This window comes from Pteropus medius, unplaced genomic scaffold (assembly GCF_902729225.1).
Source record: "Pteropus medius unplaced genomic scaffold, Ma_sr-lr_union100, whole genome shotgun sequence".
Classification (NCBI taxonomy): domain Eukaryota; kingdom Metazoa; phylum Chordata; class Mammalia; order Chiroptera; family Pteropodidae; genus Pteropus; species Pteropus medius.
Window position 1 is genome coordinate 2,130,723 of NW_024352789.1, and position 25,167 is coordinate 2,155,889.

General features: G+C 44.2%; 1 long non-coding RNA gene and 1 pseudogene across 1 annotated transcript in view; both read right to left on the reverse strand.

Moving 5' to 3' along the window:
• LOC120592110 (uncharacterized) overlaps positions 1-25,167 on the reverse strand; it is a 110,842-nt gene that overhangs the window by 45,379 nt on the left and 40,296 nt on the right. The window contains exon 3 of the long non-coding RNA XR_005650049.1: positions 15,765-15,846. This is a non-coding gene — a long non-coding RNA (uncharacterized LOC120592110). The remainder of the gene's footprint in view (positions 1-15,764; positions 15,847-25,167) is intronic.
• On the reverse strand, positions 5,936-6,051 carry LOC120592283 (uncharacterized; annotated as a pseudogene).

Below are 25,167 nucleotides of genomic sequence, written 5' to 3' on the forward strand. Positions count from 1 at the left end.
TCGCACTCAGGAGGCTCTCCAGTGGCTGGGGTCGCGTCACGGCCAGATCCCAGTGACTTTGAATGTCTCCACTCTGGGGAGGCTCTCAGAGGCGCTCGAGGTCGTCTGCGGCCAGTCTGAAGTGGCACTGAATCACTCCTTGGGAGGCTCCAGGGGGCGGCTCGGGGTCCCGTCCGCGGCCAGTCTGGTGACACTGGTCGCCTCAGGAGGAGGCTCTCCCAAGAGCCTTCCGGGGTCCCGTCCGAGCCAGTCTGATGACAGATCCGCACTTTCAGGAGGCTCCAAGAGACACTCAAAGGGTCTAAAATGCAGCCAGTCTGGTGACAGTGAATGTCACTCAGGAGGCTCTCAGAGACACTCTGGGGTCACGTCACGGCCGAGTCTAGTGACAGTGATCTCGCACTCAGGGCTCTCAGGGCAGCTCAGGGTCCCGTCACTGACAGGAAGTCTAGTGACACTGAATCTCACTTGCTCTCAGGCTCCTCAGAGGCGGCTGGGGTCCCGTCACGGCCAGTCTAGTGACACTGAATCGCACTCAGGAGGCTCTCAGAGGCACTCGGGGTCCCATCATGGCCAAGTCGGATCTCAACATGGAGAGTCGGGGTCCTCTGTGGGAGGAAGACATAGTCATGGACACTCCGGTGACACCGGTGGACATGCCCAGTCTGGTCCCAGGCAATCTACACACTCACGGTCGTCTCATGAGCAGACCACATCTACTCATGGAGATTCAGGATCTGGCACAATAAAGTATCGTAGGTCTAGCCGTACAGTGTCACATGATACTCATGGGGCATCCGGGCACAGACACAGGACACCTTCAGGCAGCCATCAGTACCAGTCTGGAGACACTTATTCTCCGTCACACGTTAGTGGGAGACAGAGTCACGGGTCGTCACAGAGGTGGAGACACGGTAGCTACGGCAGTGCTGACTACAACTACGGGCGCTCTGGGTACGGACCTTCTGGAGGCAGCAGAAAAAGCAGTCGCAGTTCCAGCCCCGAGAGGTCAACAGACACAGCTGCAGACAAGCCCGTGTCCGGATACGGACAGTCGGCTTACGTTTCTGACCACACAGGATTGAACGCGAGGGAAAGCATAAGTAGACAAGGTTCCAGTCAGGGAGTGTCTGAACTCAGCACCGACCAGCCTAGATTCAGCACCGACGAAGGACAAGTATATGGCCATGGCCAGTTAAGTGACAGCTATGGGCAGGCGAGCGACAGCAGAAGCAGAAGTCAAAGATCCACTTTCGGTTGCTCTCCTCATAGCTTAGACCCTACAGGAACTGAGGAGTTCGGGTATCAGGACCCATCAAGCGGTACCATCGCGTGGAGTAGCGGAGGGCAGAAGCGTGAGTCAGGATCAAGTCTGTCAGGGAGCGTCTGCAGTCAGCATGTGGATGACCAGCAGGCAGGAAACTCTGAGGCCAGAGGTCACCAGGGAAGGGTGAGAACAGACTCAGGCTCCTTTCACTTAGATAGCAACTACCCGCTCTATGAATATGTCCAAGAACAAAAGTACTATTACTCTGAATAAGAATCCGAAGACAATAGAAAACAAACTAACTCAAGAGAAGAACTAACCCAAGGGAGGAATGAGACACACACGTAAAATTAAAATATTTAACACGATCCCTTCTCTCGCTAGTGGGGCTATAAGTCTTTTATTTTAACTGTCGTACTGTGCTCTATTTCTTCTGTTTGGTGCAAGGTTTTTGTTTTTGTTTTTGTTTTATTGTAAGGTTCCATAATCATTGAGCTTCTTGGTTGAAAAATAGTGAATGGAAGAAATAAATAGCATTTGGAACTATATTTCTTACTAGATGACAAAGTGCTTTGGGTGTTTTGGGTTAAAATGAGCATTTTTAAAATTTTCCGAGAGTCACATTTTGGATTTTCCAGATTTTGTTTTAATTGATTATTGACAAATGTATCCAAGGCGCTAAGACATGGTAAGGTTTAGGAGCCAAAATTGCTCTAAAAACATTGTAACACGCTCCATGTCCTAAGCGAGCAACGATATGGTATTGAAGATTCAGAATCATTGCATCTTTTCTGCCTCTCCTGGAATTCTGTACAATTGCTCTGGAATTTATTGTCATGACTGCCTGGATACAGGATCCAGAAAACTGTACTGCATAAATATTGCCAATAAACTCTTCATCAAGGTCTAGTTTTCCTCCACTTTCGCCCTCAGGCACGCAAACACAGCTCCCTGCCACGGGGTCAGATGTACGTTTCCGTTCTGCCTGTGGACACTTCGGCGGCCGTAAAGCATCAGACGCCAGTAATAGGGAGTCTAAAGGAGACAAAACTCAATCGCTTCTGACCTTTTCCTCAATCTAACTGCCGTCCGAAGCATTTACAGAAAGAAACGCTTCATGCCCCTGAGTCATGAACCTCAGATGCTCGGTCAGATGTCGTGATCAAACACGAGCCCACGTGGCTACACCCTGTGACAGCCCAAGCTCTGTCAAAGATAGTGACTGAAATACCCCTATCAATGAAGGCTGATGGCAGTGGCGGCTAGTGGGGCCCCACAGTTTCCAGTGGGAGAGAAACAATTAAAAATATTCTCCTGTCTCAGAGAAAGAAATACTTGATTTTATTATGAACACCAAGAGAAGCAACAAAAAGTAGAAAGATATGTACAAAAGGCACTAACAGCAGTAGAAAGTGTGCTACCCTAAAACCTAAAGCAAACGTCCAGAACGTCAGGGCTAGTAAGGGCTTCAAAGATGACAGCCTCGGTTTACCTATTAAAAGAAAAAAAACCAGCAAAGCAGATTTAAATCAATGCTTATGTGACCATGCTCTGTGATCCACAAAACACTATTAATGAGAGCAAACAAAATCGTGATACTATTAACAACAAACATAAAAAATAACTGAGTAGATGGTAGTTAACCCTAAGTAGTAACCAAGTCCTACAAAGCTACCTATCGCCATTCGTTAACTGAAAAAAAAAGGTAATTATTAAAGAATCAGTAGACATTTAAATGTTATGTGTAATCTCATCTAAATAATTTCTATTGCGGGTAAAGCAAATGAGATTCAAAGAGATCAGCTTGCCCGTTTCAGGTAGCTCATTCACAGCGCTGCCAGGGGGTGGGTGTCCCAACTCTTGAGCCAAAGCCCCTTCCACCCTACGAGCAGTCTTACATTCATTCTGCACATCTACGGTCCCGCGCTCTTTAATCTCTACATGTGAAGTTAGGAGTGGCGAGAAGCTCCGTCCCCTGAATCAACGTTCAATTGCATTTATCGTACGTGTGCTGTACAAATATATAAGTCAAATATTTATAAGTGATTCCCATCATCCCTTGATCACACTCACTTGAAGTTTAAACACGATGAAAATTTTTATATTCCGGACACCTAAGACCCTCAATAATTTATTTTAATCAAATCGAAGGCAATTGTTCCCCATAAATGATACCAAGAGTCTTGTAAAGTAATTTAAAGAGTTATATGTTCCCTTTCTAAGAGAAGAGGAAAGATAAGGGTGAGATAGGTGTGGCCCACAAGGCAAAAGGTTGCTGAGTGGGGCGCCCCCATGTGGGACCTCTGTGAACAGCATCCTACAAACAAAGCATCTCTGTGCCAAAGGACAGCAGGGGATGTCAACGCATTCCTCCGAACCCGGCTGTACTGTGACAGAGCCGTGCGCGGCACTGAGAAGGTACCGAGTGGCCGGATGGGGAAAAACAAACTTCCTCCAAAGTTTCTAGCTAAAGTGACCTTCGGATGCGGGAAACACACAGCTAATGTTGGTTTCTCTTATTTCCTCTCCACTATAAACCAGTTCACGTCTCTAGATAGATAGGCAGGCAGGGAGCAGGCGAGCAGGGAGGTAGACAGGCAGATAGGCATCTCATAGGCAGATAGGCAGATAAGTAGATAGACAGACTGATTGATTTTTAAATCTTCTAATGTTAAAAACTTTAATTTTTTTAAATTTAAACTTAAATGTTTTTAACGTTAAAACCATTCTCCATACCTCGCTCAGCAGTATCTTTCCCTTTTGTCAAGAGAGTTTTAAAAAGACAGTAATTCAACCTTCCTTCTTCCCAAATTCTCAAGACGAATTTTGTCAGCTCTGATTGTATCTGGCTGGGTGTCTCAAAAACCAATCAACCGATAAACAAACAGAATCACATCTCATTCCATCTGATTTATTCCAAGTAGCATTAAAACACACACTAGAGTCTGCAGTCGTTTCCAGTGGTGCAACCTCAGGGGCCAGGCAAGGGCTGTCGCCTTCCGAAGCACACCACGTGAGCTCGAGTATTTGAGGGAGCAGGGGGATACCCAATGGCCTTTATTTTCCAGCAACATTACCATCTAGTTCCTATTGATCTTTTCTTCCAAACCCTCGCCTCCCTCTTCCTAATGCCTTTTGGGATGAGTTTTGTCAGGCTCAGCTAGCCAAGCCTACAAGAATAAATGGCTGAGCTCCACCTATGTGAGACAGAATGCATTTCTACAGCTCTCCTCCCGACAACTAATCCCAGAATGTGGGCTGGGCCGATCAGCAATCCCTCTCTGATTAGTCTGATGACAGTCTGCAGATGATCCAGATAATGTGGGCGTTGTTGGTGGAGCATTCGGGCCACTCATTCATTCATTGGAGAGAAGTTAATAACCACTTGACCGACAGACACTATACTAAAGTTACAAATAGGAGGAAAACACAGTTCCTGCCCTTTAATAGTTCACGCATTCATCAGGGGGATTGACATGTGAAGAAGCGACAGGTATAAATAAACACTCTGGCAAGCGCTAGGGTAGATACGCTCCAGGGACTGTTGGCAGCAAAATGATCAACTACCTCTGATTAACAGTGAAGAAACAGGATTCAAAGAAATCTTTAGAAAAGAGAAAAGAGGAGATTTTGGGGCAGGCCTCCAGAAATGGTCAGGCATTATCCAGCTTTACTCGGGGACCCTACCCCAGGCATCGTATTTTTAGAGTATGTATGCAGTCTTAAAGTAGGAAAGGCCACGGGGAGCCCAGGGGACTGAAAATAATTCAGCGTCGCTAACACAGCATCCACACAGCATGGGGAGAAATGGTGATGTCAGAACAGGCAGAGGCTGGATTGCGATGACTCTTATAAACCTTACTAAGAATTTTAACCTTTATCCGTAAGCAATCGAGACTCATCGAAGGGTTTTTAAAGTCACGTGATCGTATATTCATTTCAGAAGGATCTTTGTGCGTGCGCGGCAATGCTGAGGCGTGGCGACCAATCTAGAGGCCACTGCAGTGAATCGGGAAAAAGGTGACAGAGGTTACATGGGATGCAGAAGAAGAGCTAGACACAGGACACGTTTCTGAAAAGATTTAAATGCGGGTCAGATGGTATTCAGTGCCTGGGTCAGATGAAGGTGTCTAAGAGAGCCTGCTGGATGCGGGGCTTGGGTCCTCAAGGCGACAGAGCGAGTTTGCAGGAAGGAAACCAAAAAAAGAGACTTTGAGAAGAAAGTGAACTTTTGCTGGTATTTTCTTAGGTTTGGGCCGGGCCTTGGCCATATACAGAAACCTAAAAGTTCAAAAGCAACCAGCAAGCCACGGCCAGTCCGCTGATGTGTTCCATCCGGTCCGCACACTACGGCTTAAACTACGGGTTAGTTACAATGTTTGGAAACCGAGAGATGACCAAAGAAACAGACCCCGAATTTCCGTTTTCTCTTAAGCCAAATATGTAGCAACACCTGGGCCAACGTCCCCTCCCAACGACCAGCCGCACCCGAGTAGTCACAGCCTCACTTTCGACCGGACACGTGCGAGGCCCCTCAGTTCTGGATGTCCCCGTCACACTGAAGCCACTTCATTCGCTTAGATCAGTGGACGAACATAGAAGGTCTTCAGGGAATCACTTTCCCAGATCCTCAACTTCTTTTTTTTCTTTTTTATTTATTATGATTTATGCCCACAGCACCTGGTCTTCCTAGGTGGTCTCCCATCCAAGTAGTAACCAGGCCCGACCCTGCTTAGCTTCTGAGATCAGACATCGGGCTTGTTCAGGGAGGCATGGCCATAGACTATGGGCCGTGGCTCCACTGGGGCACGAAGCCAAGACTTTCTGTGTGTAAAGCAGACGTGCTGACTGCTACACTATGGAACCATGTCCCCAGATCCTCAACTTCTATATGTACTCTTTCCTAGAATTTTTCTAAGAATAGGAACTACAGTAAGCCCTTCTTCCACTTATAAGCACACCAACGATCCAGCCCGAACAGGTTCACGGTGCATTGGCCATGGCAGTAAAATCCTCCCCAACACAGAAGGGATCACGCGAGATCCTGGTTTTACAGATGTCCCCTTGAATGGCTGATCAAGGTATTCCCCTGCTCTGTACACATTTCTGTTAAGGATAAAGCATGACATTAAAATGGGGGTATTTAGGCCTCTACTCTGAATTCAGAGATACTCTGAATTTATATATAATTTAGAACAGGATAGAAAATACAATAAACATTTTTATTCAGTTTCCTCATGACGATCTGGAGAAAAAGCCCTCAGAGGACAAAGCGACAAAAGCATCAGCGTGATATTCTGAATGCTGAAAACATCTTCTTTCCAATTATTTAAACGTAAGCATTTCTCGCTAAAGGAGTCTCATTACTCATTCTTAGGATGTGTTATTTGCTGAAAAGAAAAGCAATATCATACTGATGATGAAGCTTTTAAGTGTAACCAGAATATATGTTACGACTACCAAAATTTTCTCAGAAGCAGCATCCACGAAAAAAAGTCTTAAAGACGAAAAATCAGTAAACTCGAGACATTCATTAAAAAATAGTATGCAGAAATGGAGACGAAATGGTCGAAAATCTGAGAGAACTTTTAATACAAAAATAATAGAGATGTTTTAAAACTCATAACAAAGTAAAAATATCCATCACAAATGAGGAAGAGTATTGTATGTCAACTATAATTTTTTTTTAAATAAATAAAATAAATGGGGAAGAGGAGGGAGGGAGAGGAAGTATGAGCCTAAAACTGGAAAATCTCATTCTAAATAACTCATTTATTATAATCCCAACATTCTTTATGTTCTTTTCCTCTCATCCTTAAAGAATCTTATACACATTATTAGCCTGGCAAAGAAATAAAACGACTCATACGTTTACACTCACACAGACACAAAGTGTAGACAGAAAGAGACTTTGGAGCAGCTAGAGGGTATGAGAGAAACGGAAAGCAGAAGAAAGGGGGTTTTGAAGGGGTCTCCTGGTGGATTCGTAACTTCACCCTTTGAGTGTTCTCTGAGAGACTCATGCAGAGATGAGAAACGCTTTTCATAGTTTTTGTTTGGTAGACTCTGCGTCCTAAACGTTACTCCACACAGAAGACAGACCAGGCGAAGCCTGGCTAGGGACGAGGTTGGGGTTCAGAACTAGGATCGCGGCCACTTGTAAAGAACAACACAAGCTTGAAATAAGTGGATAGAGAGTACTGCCGAGCTCCGCGATCGAAACAAATTAGCCCTCCCGAACGATTAAAAATAATGTAAAAAAACGGAGTTCCAGTCAAGATGGTGGGATGTTTAGACATTGTAAAATAGTAAATAGCCTCTCAAATAATTAATAAACTATTTTGTAAATCAAAACCAAAAGTGAATGGAAAGAAACAGGTAGAAGGTCCCATCCATTTAAGTGACAGTGCAGAAAAACGTGATCTGGACGGGCAAAGAGACAGAACAATCCCCGCTTCAGGGACCTGGGAAAGCAAGGTCACTCGCGAGGACAGAGAGGTCAGATCAGGAAGAGCACAGGGTCAAGCCCATACACGGAGATGCTTAGATAATTTTGCTGGAAGAAGGCCCAGTGTCGATCCCTGAACCCCCTTGCGGATGTGGGGGTAAAGAGCATTATCTGACTATGAGCATTCTGGGAACATGGGAAAGAGAGCGTCCCGTGGTCCTGAGGGCCAGGAGTCAGGAACCACGGGACAAACTACATTAAGTCAGGATGAGTTTGGGGACAAAGCTGTGACTCTAACGCCTACAGATGAAAAGGGCAGTCCTGCAGCCCTACGCAAGCAGGGAATGTGGGAACAGCAGGCCTGACTCAGGAGGAGATGCAAGCACTAAGGATGGACCCCACAATGGGCCTGTCCCGCATGGCAGGTCACGAAGCTTTCGCCGGCTCTGCCAGCTTACAGGGCGAGTCCGCTCACGCATGTGGCTTTTGTCAGCCTTCTATTTGGAGAATATGATTGCAAGAAATCCACCTCGCTCACTGAGTGAAAAGAATTGTAAGTTCTTGACGGTACTTAGAACCTCGCACAATGACCATGTTCAGGACGAAGGTGACACCCAGCTTTGCTCTTATCTATTTTATGAGTCGTTCTTAAAATCCACTTAATGAACAATTATTTCCATAAAGAAGCGATTCTCGAACTTTTCTATCTCAGGTTCTCTTTCGGCTCTTAAAAATTACCGAGGACCCCAAAGAGCTTTTATTTATATGGGTTATATCTATCAGTATTTTCCATATAAGAAATAAAAAGTGAAGTTAAAAAAGTACGTATTCACTTAATGATGATAATAAATCTATTACGTATTTTATGAAAAATAACTTTTTCTAAAACAAAAAATTAATAGGAGTATCACTGTTTCCCCATTTTTGCAAATCTCACTAATATTAGCCCGGCTTAATGGAAGATGGCTCGATTCCTGTATCACTTCTGTATCCTGTTGTGGCCTGTATAGAATAGACCAAACCAAGTGTGCTCTCAAAGGCTGGTTATTAGCCGGCGGCTGTCCTGTACAAAGGAGCAGCCCCGAAATGCCAAGATACAAGGTTTTTAAGCCCTAAATCCCATTCTTCATTCTATCTTAAACACAAAGGTTTATTTCTCTCCTATTCATTACCTGTCAACCCACTGGTCAGGTGTGCAAGCAGGGAGTACAGAAGCAGAAAGCTTGTTGTTAGAATGTTAAGTTCCTATGGGTGATTGCCTATGTTCCCATGGGCAATAGCCAGTATTCTCATGGGTGATGGCCAAACAGTAATTTTCAGCTTATATACAATTGATTATTTTTCATGCCCCGCAAGCAAGCAGGGTTACACAGGCTAAAATTGGCAGTTAGCGTATGAGCCCATTGTTACAAGTTTCATGATGAACAGAATGCGGTTAGGGGTTCCAGAAACTAGGCCTAAGGTATAGACTTCCTTTGTCCAGTTTCAGGTTTTAATTATCTTTTAACCTTTTCCCATTTCAGCAGGCTGTCACAATTCGACCTGTCGTGATATCACAGCCCTGTCCTGCGTGGCAGGTCACGGGGAACGCTGGGGTCTTACGACGAGAAGAATCACACGCTTTGACTTTACGTGTACCCAGGACCGCATTTTGAGAACTGACGCCACAGCAAATAAATGATAGCGAGCACTTTTATAAGCGTGACTCCGTTCTTTGTTAGGTTTTTAAATAAGCTTTCTAGGCCTTGGGTCCTCTAGGTGAGAAAAAAAAGAGGAAATGGGTAGAAATGAGGCGAAATTTGGGGTGAAATGGACATCGATGGATCGCTCATCGTTTTCCAGCTTCGGGACAGAGCTAAAACTCTCATTTCATTGGGTTGCAACTGGTTTTCCTAATCTCGAAGCTCAACTTTCTGAGCTTTTTCAGCCCCGATCATTAACTATTTCGAAGTGGATCCCAGGTCTCCAAGGAGCTGAAAAACCACAGCCCTGTTCAATGGCTTAGGGATTCAAAGTTGCCATTGCAACGCCATGAACCCCATCACAGCTCTTCTGCTTGTTTTAATCTGTTGTTGTCTGACTACGTGCAGATGGAGGTAAAGGACTTTACATGGATGATTCTATTTAATAATTCTATTAACTTTGAGAATTATTATTATCACCTTTGCTTAACAGTTGATGAAACTTGTTAATCATTTTGTCTTTAAGAGTTTGATGAGTGGGAAAGATAAAACAATAGAAGAGTCTCAGTAATTACCTTGAACAGAATTTCGAAGCTGAAAAGGACACTGAAGATCATCAAAGTCAATGGCTCTTAACCTTTGATTGTTCTAGAACCATTTAAGCATCTCTCTCCCAAGGCCCTTCCCCTCAAAGAATGCACCGGCCTATCTACCTACCTACACGCAAATGTTTTCCTATCGTTTCCCAGGCTTCACAGGCCCTCTGAGGTCCACTCGTGGACATGGCCAGGTTAGGGACCCATGAGAATCCCTTTATTTTTCATCTGGAGAAAGAGGATCCCAGACTCACACAACTAGTAAGTATTGACTGTTTAACCAGAGCAAAGCTGAAGACCAGGCTCCAGCCTAGGGCTTTTCCTACCACGTTCTGTTTTCTTTTGAAAACAGAGCCAAAGGCAAAATGGGTTCATGTCGGTGTCGGCCAAGGTCAAGGAGAACTCAACAGGAGAGTCTGTCTTTTTACGTAGTCTCAGTGTTTTTTTCTTGTTTTTTTTTTGTTTTTTTGTTTTTTTTATTATAGGCATGTTAGATAACCAGACAAGCCTACTAGTACAATGGGTCAATTTATAACTGTAGATAAATAAAACTCATGTCGAAATCATCTCCCCTCCATTAATCATATGCATAAAAGTTAACTACGCACGTCGTTACCAGTTCACACACAGCATCCTTTCCACATGGGAACTGTGAAAAACGCTGCGATGAGCTTGGGTGTACAAACATCCCTTTGATATCCTGCTTTCATTTCTTTTGGGTATCCCCAGAGGTGGCATTGTTACCCCATTCTTATTGGTTAGAAATATATCGGTCAGAATAGCAGGCATCCTTGTCTTATTCCTGACTTAAATGGTGTATTTCTATAATGTTTCAATATGTTTGCTCTAGGTTTCTGTTAAATGACCTCTTTCTGATTAAAGAAGTTCTCTTCTATAACTAGTTTGCTGAGAATTTTTGCGTTTTAAATTTTATCTAATGCTTTTTTCAATCTATTGAGCTGATGATAGGGATTTTCTCCTTTTCAACTTACATCATAAATTACATCAATTGATTTTCAAAGGTTGAACTGCTCTTGCGATCTTATAGTAAATTTTATCTGGTCCTTATGAAACACATTTGTCATTCTCCTGAATCTGATACGCTAATATTCTATTAGGACATTTGCACCTGTGTGTTCCTAAGTGAAATTTATATGTATTTTTCTTTTCTTGGGCTTTCGCTACTGAATTTTCACGTCTAGATTATGCTAAGCTGATGAAGTTGGTCGGGAAATGGTCTTTTTTCCCTGCGTACTGAAATAGTTCACACAAAATGTGGATTCTTAAAGATTTAGCAGATCTAGCTCAAAATGTACTGGACCTCCTGCCTTTGAAGAGTTTGAAATAGGCTTTCGAGGCTGAAATAGAAAGAATCAAAAGTATATTTCTTGGGTTGATTTTGGAAGTTTATATTTTCTTTAAAAATTATCTATTTTATGTCATTTTCAACATTATTAGTATTTAGTTGCTATAACAGTCTATTTTTAATAGTTTATTTTTAAATAGTTTTACCTATAGTTATTCTTGTTAGTCTTTTACTGTTTTTAAAGTCATTTTGTGTTTATTTTTCTCTTTACGTTATTATTCTTTTAAAAATGTTCATGGTTTTGTGAGAAATATAATTTTTCTCTATCAATTTCTTTGATCTTTATTATTTTCCTCATTCTATTTCTTTTGAGTTTATTTTGCCATTCTTTTTCTACTTAGAAGCTTAGTTATCTTTTTATATTCTCTTTGTAGTTAATAACTGTACTTAAGGTCATAGATTTTCCTCTGAGTACTTCATCTACATCACACAAATTTTAAAGATACTCTTTCATTTGTATTCCAGTCCCGATATTTTTTAATCTCCATTTTGATTTCCTCTGCGTATCATTTACCTAGAATTACCTAAGGGTATGTCATTTTCTATATATGTGCGATTTTAATATTTCCAGTACATGGATTATTTGGATTTTATTTTTTTAATTGATTCTTTATTGTTGATTTCTATTTTTTTTTTCATTATAGTCAGTTACTGTGGTATGCTTGATATCCAATTTTTGTACTTTGTTGTCATTTCCTTTCCTAGGTGCTAGAAGTTCTTCATAGATAGTTCTTCGTGAATGCTTCATCAGTGTGTTATGCTTTTAATTACCAGTACGTTTCACCTTTAATTCTATTTTATCTGATATTAACTTTATTAGTGTTTGCCTGGTATATACTTCCCATCCCTCTCTTTACATCCTTCCTCTGTAATTTTGTTCCAGGTATGACTCTAATAAACAAAATATAGCTAAATGTGGGTTATTTATTTTCCGATCTGAGTTTGTATCTGTTAATAGAAAAGGTTCATTTTATCATGGAAAGAAAAACGTACAGCAAAGGGAAACTATGAAGTAAGATGGCAGAAATACGTCTTACTATTACATAACTTCCAAAATGTAAATGTCCTCAACTAACAAATGACTTTCAAATTTGATAACAACAAAAAAGATTCAACATGTGGTCTACAAAAGACAGGATTAAGACAAAAGGCACAAAATGGTTGAAAATAAAGGGATGAAAAATAAATCAGGCAAATATGAATCAAAATAAAGCTAGAGTAGAGCTCTTAATAACTGAAAGAATATTATTGAAAATATAATAAGGAACAAAGGAGATGTAACTATCAAAATATATGTGCATCTAATAATTCAAGCTCAAAATATATCAGACAACTAACAAAACTATAGGGAGAAATAGATAAATCAGTAAATGTAATTTTAAAATTTTAACGTGCCCTCTCAGAAACTGATAGTTCGAGCAGGCAAAAAGTAAGCAGAGATATCGAATATATAAAAAATATTATAACAACACGTGTCCATCAACAGATGAATGGATAAAGAAAATACACTATATAGACCAACAACAAAATATCATTCGGCCTTTAAAAAGAAGGAGATGCTGCCATCTGCAACGGCGTGGATGGAACCGGAGACCATCACGCTAAATGAAATAAGCCAGGCACGAAAGACAAATACGGCGCGATTCCACTTAATGAGGCGTCTAAAATAGCCAGACACACAGAATCGGAAAACAGGATGGTGGTTTCCGAGGGCTGGGAGACGGAAAAAATGGGGAATTGTCCAATTACACAAAGTTTATAGAGTAAACAAAGGTTATACAAAGTCTCAGTTCTGCTAGATGAGTAAATTCGAGAACAATGCTGTATGGCATAATGCCCGCAGTTAACAATACAGTGCTGCGCATGTCAGTATTTGTTAAGTGTTCTTTTCCCACACGCTCATGCGCACACACACACACACACACAAAAGGAAAAGAACCCAAGGCACACCAAGAAACTCTGCGAGATTTCGCCTATGTCTCTCACCTCATTCGGTGACTGTATAACAGGTGTTTGCGTATATCCAGACTCATCAGACTGTGCACATTAAATATGCACAGTCCTTAGCATACCAGTATCTCAATAAAGCAGTTTTAGGAAGCCGAGAATAGATTATCAAGCTCAAGGTATTACATACATATAGAATTGTTGAACCACCAAATTGAGAATATGTATTCTTCTAGGATATGTTTTGTGGTCAGAAAAATTGACCATTTGGGTTATAAAGGAATAAATTTTGGATGACCAACATCATACGATCTATAGTCTCTGACGTCGTTACAGTAAATAATTAATAGCAAATGAATAGCTTTAAAAAAAACCTCATTTTTTGAACCAAATAATCTTTGGGTTAAGAAATAATGAAGAGAATTGAGAACTACTTAGAACTAAACAATGACAAAAATACTGCATGTCAAAATTTATGGGACGGACATCAAACAATTCTTAGAGGGAAATTTATGGCATTCAACACACATCAGCAAGCAAAAAAGGGAAAAACAAACATGTTAAACATTCAAATGAAGGCACAGGAAAAAAGCAAGAAGGAACAAAAGAATAAATATATAGTCAGAAATTATTGAAATAAGGAACAAACGTAATGAAGATTAATCGAAACGAAAGTTTTTTCTTTGAAATGATTCATAAGATAGATGGACCTCTGCCCCAATTGATACAAGAATAAAAATGGTAAGATATAAATATAGCAAATACATGACAAGAATGAAACATGAGCACCAGACTTTAGCTGACACATTTAAAAACTTAGATTAAAAGGATATATATTACTAGAAAAAAACATAAATTGCCAAAGCTGATGCGAGAGAAAATAAATAAATTCGATAGGCCAGTAAATATTGAAAACATTTAAACAATAAAAGGTCTTCTCACCTTGAAAAGAAAACCACACCCAGATCACAGGTGAGTTCCACTGGACTTTTAAAAAACAGTTCTTATTTTATACAAATTCTTCCAGAAAAGAGAAAGAGTAATAGCTACCCAGCTAATAGTATAATGTTAATTCTAAAACTAGATATGAGCATTACGATAAAAGAAAATTATAGCTGTGTTTAATTTATGAAAATACATTTTAAAAATACTACATAAAATGTTACCTAACTATATTCAACAGTGGCTTTAAAAATAATATATCACAATCAACCCAGGTTTATACCAGGAATGGAAAAATGAATCAAAATCAGCTGATTTTGAATAAAGAAACTAGAAGATCATCTGAATGAACGGAAAGACACTCTGTCTCTTGTTTGGAATGATTAATAATATAAATATATCAGTTCATCCCAAATTAATCTATAAATTCAATAAAATCACAAATACCTCAAAATATTTTCATTGAACTTTTGAGAAAGGTGATGACCTCCATCTAAAATTTTTATGGAAGGATAACAATATATGAATAGGTAAGTCAACGTTTCAAAAGAGCAAACAGGAGGAATTTGCACTAATAGGTATTAAGACACACCACATAGTCATAACAATAAAACGGTGTAAAATTATCGCAACAACGAATAGATCTGTGAAACGCAATGGAGAGCTTAGAAATATAACCATGTTTCTGTGGGAATTTAACATACGACGAAGGGGACCATTTCAACGGGAAAAGTTGCAAACCCAGCTCACACTTATTACATCTCAACCGAAGACTCGTATTCAGTGAAAGGCGCCACAAATGAAGTTAACAGCTCACAGGCGGGGAGAAATTATTTGTGATGTCTCAAACCAACAATGGATATTCATCTAGAACATATAAGGAGCTCCTTCAAGTCAAAATTATTTTTCAAATGGGAAAAGTATTTGAACGGGCAGTTCATTTATGGAATAGGCAATCAAAATGGCTTAGAAATATACACAGAGATACTCCAACTTATTAATTAGGGAAATAGTAATCGATATAACAGTGGGAGAGATTGAATGATGCCAGGTGTCGGCGGGGATGGAGGTGGGGTTAGGAAGGGAAGGTGTGCATTTGTTTCAAAGAGCGATCTCAGTATTTAGTCAAATCGAGTACGCACACACCCTACCATCCAGCATTCTACTTCTGTGTTTAGAGCCCTGCCAAAAAAGCACTTCTCAGCGGTCTATAATAGACACATAGAGAAGGATGTTCATCGTGGCACTATTTCTAGTGCTGGGGAACTGGGAGGAATCTGAGCATCCATCCCTGGGGAATAGATAGCTTTACTGAGCTGACGCAGAGCCATGGCACAGTGACAAGCAATGGACTAAATATACACAGAGCGGGACGACGCTTCATGGAAAAGACAAAGAAACAGAATGAGATCTACCGCGCGACAGCACTTACCTAAAAGAAAACTCTCCACACGCAAAAGTAGCAACGTATATTTTAAAGAAGCCATCCAAAGTAAGAGGTACCCAGTAAACTCACGTGAGGAACCGGTGGGGAGAGACTGAGGAGCGAAGAACGGGAAGAAACGTCAATCGGTCAACCACCCATTCCATAAAAGGACCTAGAATGACAACAGGTCATGAAGTGAGGCACATGATTAACTCAGCTCTCTGCAGCTGGGATTCAAAGCACAGACCCGAGGCTCTGGGTGATGGTCTCGGGTTGGCAAGACGTCTACCAGGGGTTCACGCGATAATTTTACTATTAGGCTGTGCAACCCTTCTGGCCACACGGCCGAGCCACGCGCACTCTTTTGGGCCCTCCTCCGACTCTAGTGGGTGGCAGGGGTGTGGGGTCCTCAGGGTCCGGAGCTGGGCTACACCAGACCATCTGCAAGACGGGGAGAACATCCTCACGAAGCGGGAAGGCAGAGCAGAGAACAGAACACCTCAGAGCAGACAGGTTCTGGATCTCTGACTCGAGAAGACAAAAGGAAAAGAAGACAAAAATAAGTCACTTTCCACAGAAGGAACCGAGCTTAATTTCCAGCGGGGCCCAGGGCTGGGGTCTCAGACACATAAGCCTCTTCCTGCAGAAGTTCCCAGAAATGGAGCCCTAACGTCCTCAGACAGACCCCTGCTCTTGCTCCCGAAAGAATATAGCCTTAAAAAATAATAAAAATAATGAAAAAGGGTCATAGGACTGATATCGTTTCAGTCCTTAATCTGGAGCAAAAAGGGACGCGGGAAAGAATCGGAAGGAAGGCTCCTCTTTCTTCTCATTTTTTCCTTAACGTGCCTCCGGTTATCTCGCTAGGTATTTTATGTGTATTCTAGATACAGAACACAGAAAAAAGCAAACGGCAATGAGATCAGTTAGATCTACTTCCATTTGAAGTAAAAGGAAAACTCAGTTCAAACTTTATTACATGGAAAAGGGCATTGACTGGTTCATGTCACTACAAAGTCCTGGGTGGATCCCGCAGGCAGCGCTCAGCCCGGGGCTCGGAGTGTATCATCAGGGCAGAGTGACGCTCCCAGTCACCCAGCCCTGCTCTCCTCCCTGTTGACTCCATCCTCAGGCAGGCTTTTGACAGACTTTTTGACATTTCAGGCAGACAGCTGCCAGACGGCTGCAGCAGCTCAGCCTCCATGCTCCCAGGTTCCAATCTCAAGGTGCAGGGGTTAAGGGCGCACAGAGTGAGGTATCCATACTGGCGCTTCCCACAGGAGTCCTGAGATTCGTTCTGCCTTAGACAGCCCAGGTTCCATGTCCACTCGCCCCTGCCTGGTAATCCAGGTGACATTCTTCACTCTGGCAGTCAGAGGTAGACCCTCCACCCAACCCTGACCGCATAGAGTAAGGACGAGCAGTGGGCAAATTCCCACATGAAAATCAGAGACTGCTGGAGAAGGCAGAACGAATACAAGGGAGGCGAACCAGGACTGTACCTGGAATGATTTTCACCAAGTATTTCAGTATTTACATCTCTCCTTCACTATCCTCCTAAAGCTACTGTTTTCCTGCTCCCTGATCTCCTAGAGTTAGGGACAAAATCCAGCAGACCACACAACACCCTAAAAGACCCAGAATCTCAGGGAGAGGGGCTTGAGTCTCGAAGAAAAAGTCCTTGAAAAAGAAAAAGATCTTTATTTCTTGCCCTTCTCTCTGATGGAAACACACACACATATAAATTAAATCAGAATAAGGGTGCCTCGTACTGGCGTAAGAATTCTGTAAGATTTCATAATTACACAATAGGAATAATTACCATTGATTGAACACCTGCTGTAATGCCAGGAAACATGCCAGACCACTGACATTTATTCGTTTACTACACTCTATAACCATGCGAAGTATCTATTGTTACTCTAACTTTAAAGGTAAGGAAACAGACTTGGGGAGGTTAAGAAATTCGCTCAAAGTCACAGAGCTGGTTCTAGGGGGAGCCAGTCGTCAAAGGCAAGTCTGCGAGGCGTCTGGGACTGCTCTCAACAGCGTCTCTAGTGAACTTGGGGGCAGTAAAGGCACCGATATAGTCACCATGGTATTATTTGAGTTCAGCCATTTCGTGTAGCTCACCTGATAAGTTCACAGAATTATAAATTTCATGAGGAAAATAAAAGATTATTTATGCTTTAAGCATAAATACATATTTGTATGCCGCCAGAGTGTGCTTTGCAAGAGGAACTCATGTCCCGGTTAGAAAAACGACAGAATAAGTTGCAGAGGAAGAATCTGGGAATGTAGATGAAAACGCTTAAGCGAACGTGGAGGACAGGACGGGCGTCTGTGCATCCAGGCCGGTCGCAGGGAAGGTCCTGGGAACGCTGCGGACTGAAGGTGCCCGCGCACTAACCCGGGTGCGAAGCCAACGCTGCGGGCGCCTGAAACGTGGCCGCATCCGGCCCCGGAGGGCTCCGCCCCCGACTTGTCTGCAAACCCTAAACTAAGACAAATCCCTTAGCGTGACCACCCCAAGGAGCGGAGGTCACTCGTCGGGAGCCGGGACAACACGAGGAGAGACGTGCACGGGGCGAGGGTGCACACGCACGTCGCCAGCAGCCCCGCGCCCACGTGACGACTCTGAGGTCACGAGTTAGGACGTCGGGGCCTGGAGTCTCCGTGGTTCTTCCGGGTCAACAGCAGTTTAGAGTCCGCAGTGACTGATTTTAGCTCTTCCTATGAGCAGAAAGTGTCGCCAACATGTCACGTCAACCCCAGAGGGGCTCTGGCCCGTTGGTTCCCAGGCTATGGGACGATGCTGCCCTTCTGCCAACAAAGCTAGGCCACGTTCACTATTTGGGCCCTCCCCTGATTACAGCCGGGGCCGGGGCGTGGTGTCACCAGGCGTGCAGCTGGGCTATGCCAGCAATCACCGAGGATCTACCAAACATCTACTTAACCTACAGGGCGGAGGTGCCATGTGTGACAGATGAGTAGGCAGGACACTCGCGGGAGACTCAAGTCGGGGTTGGCAAAAAGCGGATGCGGGCCAGGCAGAGGGGTCTTCTGGCTCTGGAGGTGCAGTGACATCCCCGTCGTCCGGAACACATGCTGACCTTTGGCGGGAGGGAGTGGGGGGCGGACGCTCCCCGGTCTGGGGAATCAGCGTCTGGTCACCGGTGCTGCTAGTCGGGCTCTGCTCCCTCTCACTGCGGTCTCCAGGCCCCCGCCCGGTCCCTCATGCCCGGCAGTCCCATGTTCAGCCTTTCCTACTCCCCACGTTAAAATTCTGGCCTGAACAACAGCCCTAGGGTCGCGCTCCCCACTAATTGGTACTGTCAACGCCAGCTCCCGCCACCCGCCCGCCTGCCCGTCCAATCCCCTATCCCTGGCTTCTCCTTCATTTCGTTCTGTCCACCTGTCACACCCCACTTTACCGAGCTCCCGTCCCTAAGCAGCCTGCCAGGATCTTTGTTTTCTGCCCTTCCTCAGCCCCCACGTCCCACAAATCGTCAGGCTCCACCTCTGAAATATCTACTCTCTTCAACCCCACTGCCAACGCTTCAGTTCGAAACCTCGTTATCTTCCGTTTTTCAAATTGCCCCATCTTCGCCTGTATCACTCTCAGTTCACCATCCATATTTCAAGTAGAGTTACTTTAACTAAAAGAAAATCTGATCCCGTCACTGTTCTACGTAAAAACTCTGCAGTTGCCAGCGTAAATGAGGTCATGTCCGCATCACTCGCCACGCTTTCTAGTCCCTTCCACAAGGCCTTTTGGGCCCGTCTTGTTCTGTTCTCTTCCACACAACCCAGCAGGTGCATTCTTCAAAGCTCAGCTCACGCGTCGCCTCCTCTGACCTAAAAGACAGTTAATTAGAGTAAGCAAGTGAGACGACACCAAACCGCGCAGCTTCTGCACCACAAAGCAGTCAATAAACCGAAAAGGCCACCTACAGAACGAGGGACATTACCTGCAAGCCATATATCTGATTAGGGGTCAATATCAAAAATACGCAAGGACCGCATACGACTAAATGCAAGAAAGCCTACAATCCAATAAACCAATGGGCAAAGGATGCGAATAGACATCTTTCCAAAGGAGACATACACATGTGAATGGCCAACGGGTAGGTGAAAAGGTGCTAAACATCACTAGTCATCCAGGAAAGGCAGGTCGAAACCACAGCGTGTCACCGCCTCACATCTGTTAGGATGGCTAGTCCCAAAAAGACAAAAGACGACAAATGTCGGTGAGGATGCTTGTTCATAACTGGTAGGAATGTAAACTGGTGCAGTCGTTACGGAAAACAGTATGAAGCTTCCTCAGATCACTGTAAATAGAACCATATAACCCACCCACCCACTGCTGGCTACGTATCTAAGAAGATGCAATCGGTGATCTCAAGGTGACATCTGCACTCCCGTGTTCACTGCAGCATTATCCACGACAGGCAACGGGAACGTCCTTCGGTGATGGATCAAGAAATTGTGGTAGATAGGTAATGGAATATTATTCCCCCGAAAGGAAGAAAATTCTGCCATTTGTGACAACGTGGACGAAACTAGAAGGCATGGTTCTAAGCAAAATGAGCCAAATGGAGAAAGATAAATATCGTATGGTATCACCGATATGTGGGATCTAAAAATAAAAATAAATCTAAAATGATTGCACAGAAACAGAGAATAGAAGGATGGTTTCCAGGAGCTGGGGAGTGGGATGGGAAGATGTAGGTCAAAGGACACAGCTTGCAGTAAGAAGAAGTTCCGAGGGTCTAACATACAGCACCGCGACTACAGTTCGCAGCTTGAAAGTTGCTGGGAGCGTATGTTAAGCATTCCCACCGCACGAAGAAAGAGTTAACTCTGCGAGGGGATGAATGACCTCGATGTTGGCAGTCGATTCACAACGTGCGTGTATCACATCGTCACTGGGCACTTCAAATGTAGACAATTATATTTGCAAATTATTCCTCAATAAAGTTGGGGGAGATTTTTTAAAGACAAGAGAATGAGTTGCTTCCGTATCTGTCCTTCCATAATAATTTAGAATCATCTTTATTATAACTCGCAGATTATGAACTTTTTGAGGACAGGGAGCAGGCCTTCTTCGTTGACAGCCCTGTGACAAGCATGGTGACTGGTGAGTAGCCAGAAGACAACGAATGTTTGTTGGATAAATGAAAAATGATTCATTCATCTCTTAATACCCGACCTATCTCTTAATCTGAACTTCCCTAAGATACTTGCAGACAATCTCCCTCCAGAATGCTTTCGCAGGCATCCGTCTGTCCATCGTGTCCCCATACACAAGGGGGACAGGGAAGAAAGGGGGACGGGAGCTTTCCTCCAGTTCCAAAGGCTCCCGGCCTTCCGATTTCCCCCGTGATCCCTGGTTGCTCTAGACCCTGTCTGAACGGTGACACTGGGGACACTGAGAGGATTTAATTGAGATGGATTCACGCCAGGCATATTTTTGGGATTATTTTTTTTTCTGAAGTTTATTCTCAAAAGGGCAAGACATAGATTAGACACAAGTATATAGAATTTATTCTTGTTCAGGGATATATGTTAGTAGATTCAGAGGGGACTTTTAGATTAGGATTATTTTAGTTTAATATGTTTATTTATGATAATGATATTATGGATAGTAGGGTATTATTTTAGTATTTGAATTTGATATGTTTTAGTGATAGGGAGAGTTGGAATGACTGAGAATATGAGATATTAGAAGGATTTTATATTGATTTTATAGATTCTTCTTTCCATTTTTATGTTAGTTTTATGTTTTTATTATGCTTCTTTGCCCCAACCATGGGGGGGAAATTCTCCATGCAACGAGCCAGCCTACCCCCTCTGCCTCCAGCAATTTTTCTGGGCCAAATTCTAAGCTGTGCTGAGGGGTTCAAATTCAAAATGTCAAGCACATGTTGGAAAACCAACAGCTTCTATTGCCCATGCCACCCCCTTCGAGAACGTCCCTACCATTCAAGAACCTTGTGCCTCTAATGCATGTGGGTGTGTTTTCCCCCTTCCGATTCCCAAGCCGCAATGGTGATTCCTCATTCTATGTGTGTGTGTGTCCGGTCACCTTCTGCATCTGCACACTCTGAAATGACACGTTAGCAATACACACACACACACACACACACACACATTGCCACACACAATAATACACACACACAAAGAAGAGGCCAAAGAGCGCAGAATCGGGTCACTACAGGCGACTTGAAAATTCTTCTTAGGATCGACATTACTTTTCTTCACCACCGTCCTGGCAAATACAGGCTCCCAGCGGACGTGTTCCTACAAGACACTGTCCCACCACCGTGTGACTGAGCAAGAGTATGAGCTACAGCTATGCCAAAAATCCAAGACAATATTCGACCTGGAAAATTTTCCACCCGAAGCAGTACCTCCCAAGAGAGGACTGTAATTCACACAGGAAACCACTTAACCGCAGATTCCAACTCCCCTTCACTCCTACAGGCTTGGTCACACGTCCCCGAGGGCTGCTCCCGTGAACTGGGACAACCCGACCCACATCGGCAGCCCAGAGACCATGTGGCAACACCACGTCCTTCCAGCCCATTGGAGAGGAAAAAAGAGAGACAAACATCTGAATGACTGCCATTGAAATCCTATAGTTTGGGATTTGTCAGTAACTGCTGACTGGGGCATTCTCGTCACTTCTTGACAAATCCTGACGGCCATGGTACGGAACTGCAGACACCTGAAACACATCCGAAACCATTTCGTTGTCCGGTAACCATGAAATTAAAAACAGGTTCTCTGTCAGGACAGAGAAGATGCTTCACATCTCAGAGTTCACCATCCAGTGAACACTAACTCCAAAGGCATAAGGAAAAACTCCTTGGGGTTCTGATGGTCCCAAGCTAATATGCCAGAGGGACCGCCCGTTCCCACTGTCAGGCAGAACCGATGGTCCTATCACATCTGCTGACCCGCACTGACCCAGCGGCCATCTGGGCCGGGCTGGATCTAGTGGAGCAAGACCTTTACTTGAGTCACAGTTGCAGCCCTCAGGTTGGAAAAGGACCTCATCAGACATCCACCCAATATTCTTCTGCTTAACACCCCTCCCAAGTAGCCCCACCTCGGCCCATCTCCCAGCGAGTCATGTGACCTGGTACGAGGCAAAGAGGATCTGAGGTGCCAAGTCCTGAGTCGAAAGCCTGGGTCCCGACCCTTTGCTTCATCAGCCATGCGACACGCAGACGGTCACGTAGACGGTCATGTAGACGAGGAGGCCAGTCTACGTGACCGCCAATACCTCATCCGGTTCTAGATTCTCTAGGCAGTGACCGAGAATGCGCTGGCTCCAGAGAGAATTCTTTGCGTGTTTAGACAATTCCGATATTAACGGTGCCTCCTTGTGCAAAGCCAAAACGTGCTTCCCTACGGTTACGATCCACGTCTCTGGGTTTCTGACACGACCCGGGTATAACCCGCCCCTCTGCACAACGGCCGCTCGCATAACCGAAGACCGATACATCCCACCCATGTGCTTCTCCCCCAGATCCTCTCACCAGCCATCTACCTCATTGTCCCACTTCCTTTACTCAGAACAGATGACAATGGTCCCCGTCCCTGTCGAAAAGGGATCCTCGGAACTGAACAACAGCTGCAGAAACGACCCGACGAATGGCAGGTGAGGATACTGCCCTTCATTCTGCTCGGGCTCATTTACTTCTTCTAATGCAGCCTTCAATAGCATCCCTTCGTGGCTGCTGTGTCACACAGCCACTGTCACCGTGCCCCTTCTTTTACTCGCCACGTCCGCCCAGGCTTTACGAAGTTTAATTTGGCCGAGTCAGACTTTTACTTTTTTCTGTAAAATTCATTTTAGTAGATTTGAGCCACTTATGTATTAGATTTGGAACAACAAGCTGAAATCTTCCGGGATCCTCAGTTTATCCTAAATATATTTACCACCTTGTTGGAAAATCCAAGTTGTTGGAAAAATATAATGATCATAACGTGGTCAAGAAGACAGTCCGGGAGCGGATTCCAAGAGACCGCTCCACAGAGCCATGAATCTGCACGAGGTGGGCTTCCGTCCCCCCAAAGGCGGGTCCCAGGCTGCCCGACTCCGGCCACTCTTGGCACTCCGTCTTCCTCAGCATGCCCACACGCCACCGTCTGGTCCTTCTGCTGCCTCTGCGACAACACCCTCAGACAAGACACGCAGGACTCGGGGCACTCTGAGAGAAACCACCGTTTTAAACAGTAAAAATGTAAGTAAAAAAAAAAGAGAGAGAGAAACGTTCGAACCCACCGCGACGTGGTGCGGTGGGGATGATGCGGTAGCGGAAGTCGGGGACCTAGGATCGACCCCCGTTCTGCGACGTGCTGGCCGTGGTAACCGTGGGCACTCTGTCACTATCGAGTCACTCATCTCAAGAACAGAGATAATGATGATGACTTCATGGCATTGTTTGTGGCATTAGAGGCAATACGTGCACGATCTTAGGACATTCTTGGCAGACAATGGGCATGCAATATAGACGACCATTATTACTATTACGGCAAGGTGAGAGAGAGACAAAGACACAGTAACTGCTGACAAAGACACAGTAACTGCTGGCACGGTAACAGAGACAAAAGACAATCACGCCCAAGGAGACGAGAGGAGAAAATGAGGCCCCGTGTTCTGTGGCTGTTAACTAATGTTCCGTCAAAGAAAGAAGTCACGGTCTGATGAGGTTAAAGGTGAGGGCAATAATCAAAGTTTTTAAAAATGAAGCCTATTTCTATCTCATTGGCTCCAAACGAGAGCGGCCATTCCCCTACGTTTCCTGCTTGATCACCTCCCAGGGCCCAAGGACACCAAAGGTGATCCAGACCCAGTCAACACCCAGGTAGGAAGAGGGGGCCTGGTGCAGACGATGCGTAATAATTAAAATCAAACATTGCCAGCGCTACAGGAGGGACTCACAGAGCACATGAAGGAACAGCCATCTACCTGGAGATGTCATGTACAGCTTCACGGAGGAGGTGATGATTATCAGGGGCCTTAAAGGAAAAACAGCACGTGAGGCCGTGGGACTCTCCGGGTAGTAAGGACGACACGGAGAGACTCTGAACAGCTGTGGGTCATTAAAGGTTCACCCCAGGAATGTCGATCAGTCCAGAGTGACTCTCCCATAGAATAAAGGTGGCGGCTGGAAAGCAGAGACGTCTTCTTGCCTACCATGCAGGGGCTCATAGAGCAAGTAACGGAGTCTGGAATCGCACAGGCAACGAGAAGCCAGTGGGTGATTCCGGAAGACGAGCCAGGCGGCCCGTCGGTAGAGGGGCTAGTTAGGACATGTCTTGTAAACACCCAACTGAAAGACGGTGAGATCCAGAACTAGAACCGCAGCACTGGAGACAGGAGAGTAGGCCTGCAGATGACAGGTATAAGACCAGATAGAATTCACATGGCATGAGGGGGGAAGGGAGAAGGGAAAACGGACTGCAGCTTGAGAAAGCC